Below are 8,191 nucleotides of genomic sequence, written 5' to 3' on the forward strand. Positions count from 1 at the left end.
CTGTAAATACAGAAAGTGATTTATCCATGCACAAAAACGACTGATTCGTACGTCTCAAAAAGCTAATTATAATTGCTTTGCATAGTATGTTGGGCGTTACACATCCTACCTTACTGATTCGGTTATGGGAAAACATCTTAGGCCAAAAAACATTTCACAAATTATGTAGAGTGAGACCCACGCACTGAGCCACAGAAATCGAGATACCAAACTTAATCCATAAAGCAACGTCTCCTAGAAGAGAGTTTCCTCACCCCAGCCTTGGCTATCACATTCAGTCCCCAAATTCTAATGACTTTTAAGGGAATTCTTAGTTAACTCTATTTACAATCAAATCTAATCAGGGACAGGCTACTCAGAACAAGTAAATGCCATTCAGTTGGTGACATTTGAAAAGACTCGCTTCAGTAGTAGGCGTCTTTCCCCAAAGGATACAAAAAAGTGTAGGGAAGAGAAGGCAGGAGGACCCTTCACTGAGTGGCATTCTCAAAGGCGCTTTAGCTCCCAGCTACGAGCTGTGGTTTTTAATGTACCTTTGTTGGGAAATGATCAGGCACAAAGAGCAAATACCAGAATTTTATTAAAGGATTATTGCGGGTTTTTTAGGCATGCAAACAAAAGACGAGTTTGTATATGATTTCCACATTTCCCAGAATATTACGTTCACGTCCTTGAGGATGAAACTGAGGACATTTCAGGGAGCTTCAGTATTAAAACAAAACAAAACAGGCAAACAAACCAACAAAACGGTCTCAAAAGAGATTCTGTTCAAGTACAAATCAACTTCACTAGATGTTTGAAAGATCTCAAGTAAGTCAGAGAGTACTACTCCAAGTTTGAGATAGACTAACTTCTGTTTCACTTATTTTCCCATTACATTATATAACTGTGCTGGTATTTGTTACTACATATATAAATGTGCATATTATCGGGGCGCCTGAGTGGCTCAGTCGGTTAAGCATCCGACTTCGGCTCAGGTCGTGATCTTGTGGTTTGTTGAGTTCAAGCCCTCTGTCGGGCTCTGTGCCGACAGCTCAGAGCCCGGAGCCTGCTTCGGATTCTGTGTCTCCCCCTCTCTCGGCCTCTCCCCCACTCACACTCTGTCTCTGTCTCTCTCAAAAATAAATAGACATCAAAAAAAGTATAAAATAAATAAAATAAATGTGCATATTATCTATCAGTAGTAGATTTAACCTTATAACCCTGAACTTGATAGCTCAGAAAAGGGTCAAGTATCAGCAATTTCACACGACTAATGTAACTAATGTGGGAGAAGCTGTATCCGACACAGGACAGACCCCATGTATACGGACAACATCTGAGGAAAGGGGCTCCCCTCCTGCAAATACTCCTAGAAACTGACTAGAGCCCAGGGCTTCAACAGTCACAATCACCACCAAGACCAGACCCCGGCTCACAACCATGTTTTACCTTCAGGGATGAATCCCAAGCGGACATGATAACACTATCCTAACCCCATCTCTGAGAGTAATGAAAGAATCTGGCTGCTTCCATTGCACTTAAACCTGAATCTACCAGATTAGGACCGGAGCGAAGTTTCTGCCACTTTACAGTTCCATCACATCCCTGTGCCTGGTCACACAAGGAGAGGGACTCGTGCCTCTCTACTCACGAAGGTTAAATTCCCCACAGCCCAAGAGGTTGTGGGCACCCTCTCCAGAATCTAATATCCATCCTGTTAAGTCTCTGAATAGTCCTGGAATGAATGGGTGCCTGGAGTCAGAGTGTGTATTCTTTTTTATTTTTATTTTTTTTAATTTTTAATGTTTGTTCCTTTTTTTGGTCTGAGAGGAGAGACAGCAAGCAGGGGAGGGGCAGAGAGAGAAGGAGGGACAGAATCCCAAGCAGACTCGATGCTATCAGCTCAGAGCCCGATGCAGGGCTCAGTCTCACAGACTGTGAGATCATCACCTGAGCTGGTGAGGAGACGATGGTCAATCCACTGAGCCCCCCCGGGCGCCCCCACAGTATACATTCTGGCTTAAATCTATCGGGTTAAGTGCAACCTCAGCAGGACGGTGCGAGCCGTCTCTCCTTCTTTGCACATTTGTGCATATGCTTTGCCCTGACCTTCCTTAATCCCCAACATGTACGAGGAACTATAGCAAGAGTGAGGTGGGATTTGGGAGGTGTTGGGGTTACCAAGCATGTTTGGAACTTTCTGCCTCTAAGACTCCTATTGTCTATTTTGGGAGATAAAACGACAACAAGAACATTAAAATTAAAAAATAGGGGCACCTGGGGGACTCAGCGGGTTGAGCTTCTGAATCTTGATTTTGGCTCAGGTCATGATCTCGCGTTCGTGAGATCGAGCCCCGACTCGGGCTGCATGCTGACAGCGTGAGGCCTACTTGGGATCCTCTCTCTCCCTCTCTCTGCTCCTCCCTGCTCACGCAAGTTCTCTCTCTATTTCTCTCTGAAAATAAATACTTTTTTTTTTTTAAATAGTAAAACTACAAGTGATGCGAGACAGAAGAATAAGGTCACTATTTGAAAACTACAGAAAATGTGTGCTTAATGGATGATGGAAAGAAACCACTGTGGCCTGGAAGTGACAAGAATGACTTCAACAAGGAGCAATTTGGTGCAGCTAGGGATCTCCAAATGAAGAAAATGGTATGAAAATATGAGAACTAAGGTGTATATTTTCAAAGCACAGTGACCGAAGCTTCTGGGTGGAGGGCACGGTTCACGAGGAAGAGGGGTAGAGACCCGTTTGAGAACAGCCGAGTGAGTCCACAGTGACTTCTACCGACGTCTGCTCTGACCTCGTGCTCATGCTCTAGAACCTGTGCTTGACATCACAGAGGAAGAGGGGACCACTGAGGAGGGACCTGCGGGGCTCTGAGGAATCTGCCCAGATTGGAAGCCTTCCCAAGAAACTCTTTATTTGCTCCCCAAATCAGCTGGGGCACAGAGGTTTATTCTTTGCCGAAGCAAATGCCAAAAGTACAGATACCTTTCCTTCCTTGGAGATGGACTTACCCTAACATGTTGGGGCATTCCATTTCTGTAGCATTCTTATTCCTGAGTAATCCTCTGTCAGGAGGAAGTAGAGACAGACGTAAGGAAGAGCTCTCATACTGAAAAGAACCTTTGGATTCTGAGGGCTTCCTTAAGACGTGCTTTAGCAGCACCAGATTGACCGCAAAACAATCTCCCTTTAAAGAATTAAACTTCGAACCCAAAAAGTCACCCACGGTAAAAGAAGGCACTGAAATTATTCTAGTCTTGATATTCCACTCTTTTCACCCAGCGAACCTATTTTTCACATTTGTTGCGTGAATCTAGAGTGAACAAAATGTTGCAGTTTTGTTGTCCTGCATTAGCAACCCCCTGCAATTTACGTAATTAAATATTTGGCTTCATATTAGCAAGTTTTGCGTTGAGTTTTTGATGTCTTCACTTGACCGTCAGTGAACCTTAATGGCTGAGCCATTTGGGGATGGCTCGTCTTCCCCAGAAGTTCTTCTGCATGAGGAATTCTCAGCATTGGCTTCACCTCAAAATCCGCAGAGCTTTTAAAAGTCCCAAAGCCCAGGCCGGGCCCCACTTTTGAGTGAGGGATCCGGGAGGCCGTGTTTTCGAAAGCTCTCCACACACACTATGCAGCCCAGACAGAGGGCCACTGTTTGGCTTTTCCCAATCTATATTGGCTACACTTCTGACTTCTGAAAGTTGTGTAAAGCACGAACACATATGTCATCAGTGTGTGGTGACGCGACAGAGAAATACCCCCAAACTCAGCCCAACAGACCCCTGTTCTGCTGACACTCTATTAAAATGCATTGAGATTTGGGGCGCCTGGGTGGCGCAGTCGGTTAAGCGTCCGACTTCAGCCAGGTCACGATCTCGCGGTCCGTGAGTTCGAGCCCCGCGTCGGGCTCTGAGCTGATGGCTCAGAGCCTGGAGCCTGTTTCCGATTCTGTGTCTCCCTCTCTCTCTCTGCCCCTCCCCCGTTCATGCTCTGTCTCTCTCTGTCCCAAAAATAAATAAACGTTGAAAAAAAAAAATTAAAATGCATTGAGATTAAAAAAGGGGGGGGGTAACACCAGGTACTTTTACGATGGTGTCTTCTGTAAAGAATTGATGATTTTTATGGTAGAGTGTGGGACATTTAAATAGTAAAAACATTCACGCTAAATACCCATTGTGAACTGAGGCCCAGCTCTGTAAGTGGAAGGCAAGGTGGGTGAGCTTTCAAGAACATTCTGTTTCCAAAGCACCAGCCTCAGCAATCACAACTTTCTCGTTAGAATAATAAATCTATGGACACACTTGAGACCTCAAAAGTAAAAGGAATAGGGTCCAGCCTATTCAGTTTGGTATTGTACATATCACTTATGTTTGTAACTGCAGAGTAAATTGCGATGTTGCTATTGCACTTTGAAATTTAAAGCAAATAACTCAACTTTTTACGTATACAATTATATGTTTCTAAAGCAAAGCAAAAGGATGTGTTTAAAGGAAATGCATCTTTCTTCTGACAAACAAATATGGGATGCAGCAAAATCTAGAGGCTGAGCCCCCAAGGAGGTAGACTCCAGTGCCAATTCATACGCATCCATCCACTTAATAGCTGTGGGAAATTAGGCAAGCTACTCGTTGCCTCAATGTCTCAGTGCCTTGTTCTTCTTATCCATACTATGGGAGTAATAATAGCATCTACCTCATAAATGTCTTTTAGGCATTAAATATAATATGTGTGACATCCTTGAAACAGTGCATAGTAATTACGTAGCACCCAAAGAATATTATTTAGTATTATTGCCATAAATTCTGATGTTCTTTTGGGGAGAGACTTTTTTTTGTAGTTGATATCTAATAACTTCGATCTCTTATATGTAAAAAGCTGCCAATTTATTGGGCAAGTGTAGCTGATGCGTTTTTAAAGAAGAAAAATTTTGTAATGAGATTCAACACAGTTTAAGTTAATAAACTTTACCTAGATTATTACTTAAAGAAAAATCAGTATATCCCAGTGGCTGTGTTTATATGATTAGTTTTTTTTTAATGTTTATTTATTTATTTTTGAGAGAGACAGAGAGAGAGAGAGAGAGAGAGAGAGGCAGAGAGACAGGGAGACACAGAATCCCAAGCAGGCTCCACACTGCCAGAGCAGAGACTAACACAGGGCTTGAACTCATAAACTGTGACAGCATGACCTGAACCAACATCAGGAGTCGAATGCCTACCTGACTGAGCCATCCAGGCATCACTAATATATATATATATATATATATATATATATATATATATATATATTACACACACACACACACACACACACACACACACATATATATAGGATTTAGTCAACCTCAGCTAGAATTCTGATAGTGCTATAATAACTTAGCTTTTATCAACTACAACTTTGTCAACTGTAAGACTAGATTAATTGGAGCTCTTACTTCAGCCTGTCATAAGGACTAAATAAGATACTTCAGGTGAAACACTGAGAATACTATCGGCATATATTAAGCTCTCAATTAAATATAAGTGTTTTTAGGGGCACCTGGGTGGTTCAGTCGTTTAAGCAACGGACTTCAGCTCATGTCATGATCTCGCATTTCGTGATTTTGAGCCCCGCGTGGGATTCTGTGCTGACGGCTCGGAGCCTGGAGCCTGCTTCGGATTCTGTGTCTCCCTCTCTCTCTTCCCCTCCACCCCACTCATCCTCTGTCTCTCTCTCTGTCTCAAAAAATGAATAAACATTTATTTAAAAAATAAATAAATGTTTTTATTATTACCAACATTCTGGACAACAAATGAGTCAACATATTAGTTTTAGTTGTTTTATTTTATGTTGTTTTGCAATGAATTGAAAGTGTTAGCTGCCATATTGTGGTGTTGTTTTTTAAGTATGACCCTACATATATTCAACAATTCACGAATGCAGTCACCATCGGTGGAAGTCATTCTCATATCCATTAGAGTAATCAAGAATCTCAAGTCAAACTGCTTATACAAGAAGGAAATGTGTTAGCTCATAAGTAGAAGACCCTGGGTAGGAACGTGCTCCAGGGTGGACATTTCAGGGGCTCTGTGATTTCTTCAAGGAGCCAAGACCTTCCAACTTCTCCACTCTGCCCTGCTAGAGGTAGTTCTGGGCACCACAGGCAGATACACCAACATCCAGAGGCTAAGAAGTCCTTCTCCCAATATTTGTTACTTAAGATCCAGAAGGACATTGGCGGGAGCATTCACTTCGCCCTTCCTTGTGAGGAACTAGGACTCATCTGTATTTCTTAACTGATCACTGGATAAGAAGAGGGCCTTGCTATTAATGGATTAGAACAATGATGAATGAACTCGACCGGCAGAAAGAGACCTGCTTGCCCTGACTTGGGTCAGAGGAGAGACCACCATGAATAATGAGACCTCTGTTTCCAGGAAGATGGGCAGACATATTTGGGGTCTGAAAGAGAGTTTTGTTATACTCCCAAGATGACAGAGTACTTTTAAGGACTTATGAGGTACTGGGTACACAGTATATGCTTAATAAATGGTAATTTTTATTCCTGAAAATGCCAAGAAGAGTCTGTCTTGTGGTCCATAACAGAAAGATGAGCGAAACAATCAGGATGAAGAGTCTCGCTCATTGTCTTATGAGACTGAAGTAGACCCGAAGAGACAAACTGAAAACGTGACTCGAGCTGTCTCCTAACTCGGGGTTTTTAAGGCATCTAATTTATGAGACATTTAGCTTTTAAATGTCTTATGTTAAACCATGCATAAAATTATATTCATGAGACATATTTTTTCATGAATAACCATTTCATGAAATTGTTTGCACATTTTCCGAAGAAAAAAACAGTCAAGACTTAAAAGCAAATGAGAAGGTTTTATCCATGTTGATGGGCCAGCTGCCAAGCATTAGCTGATCCCATGTAAATGTCCTACAGAAAGAAACTTCCTAATACATTTGCCTCAATGTTGTCACGGCAACGTCTTGGGGAGACCCAGCTGCTGACAGAAGTCTAGCATTTCCCACTGAGTGAAAAGTGATACAATTCACATCTCTGAAGAAGAACAAAGAGGCCACTAAGAGCAGCTTCAGACCTCATCAATTGACAGGACCAACAAAAGTCCCAAAGTTTGCATTTACCACGATGTTCACATCATTTTAAAATTTTTTTTAATGTTCATTTATTCTTGAGAGAGAGAGAGAGAGAGAGAGAGAGAGAGAGAGACGGAGTTCAAGCAGGGGAAGGGCAGGGAGAGAGGGAGACATAAAATCAGAAGGAGGCTCCAGCCTCCAAGCTGTCGGCACAGAGCCCGACACGGGGTTCAAACCCAGGAACCATGAGATCAGGACCTGAGCCAAAGTCGGGTGCTTAACCAACTGAGCCACCCAGGAACCCCTATGTTCACACTGATTTCAACAAGTTAAAATATGGAAACCAACCTCCAAAAGACAAAAGTTCTTTTTAAATACAATTTATAAATATATTCATAAACAAATACTTTTGAGTACATGCTGATTCTAGGACAGGGACAAGGTTCGCCATATTCATATAAAAGAATTCTAATAATTTTAAAGGTTAAAATATTTGTTCTACACGTGTTAACATCCTTTGAGGCAGAAAACATTTTTTTCCCTAAATCTTTATAGAAATAAGGGTCGGAGGAGCTTTAAATATATCCGTAACATCATGACACATGTCTGTAAGATACAAAAGCTATCTAGAAATGAGTTTTAATTTATGTAATAAACTTTGGAAATACTTTCCAAATGTGTTCTTTGGAATCAATGGGGTAATTTCAGAAAAGCTAGTCAGATGCCCTGATTTCAATATTATAAACAGCCAAGTTCCAGGCATTGTTGTTGGTACTTTCCATATACTAACATTTAATCCAATAGCAAAGTTATGACATGAATGTTATTAATACCCCCCATTTTACGTATAAAGAGAATGAAAACGGAGAGATTTAATACCTTGCATAGGAAAGTACCGAAGTCTGGGTTTGACCTCAGTGAACGCAGCTGAGTGAATGCTTAACATCGGGTCCAGCTGCCTTTCTGGCAAGCCCGAATCTCTTAGATTTCCTTGATAAAATTGTTTAAATAGCATGCAGTTTTTAGCGGCTAGACTAATATACTTTTCTGTTGGGGAATATATTAAAATGAAAAGAACCATGGCATTGATTTATTATTGAACCGTATTGA

Source organism: Felis catus, chromosome D3 (assembly GCF_018350175.1).
Source record: "Felis catus isolate Fca126 chromosome D3, F.catus_Fca126_mat1.0, whole genome shotgun sequence".
Taxonomy (NCBI): Eukaryota; Metazoa; Chordata; class Mammalia; order Carnivora; family Felidae; genus Felis; species Felis catus.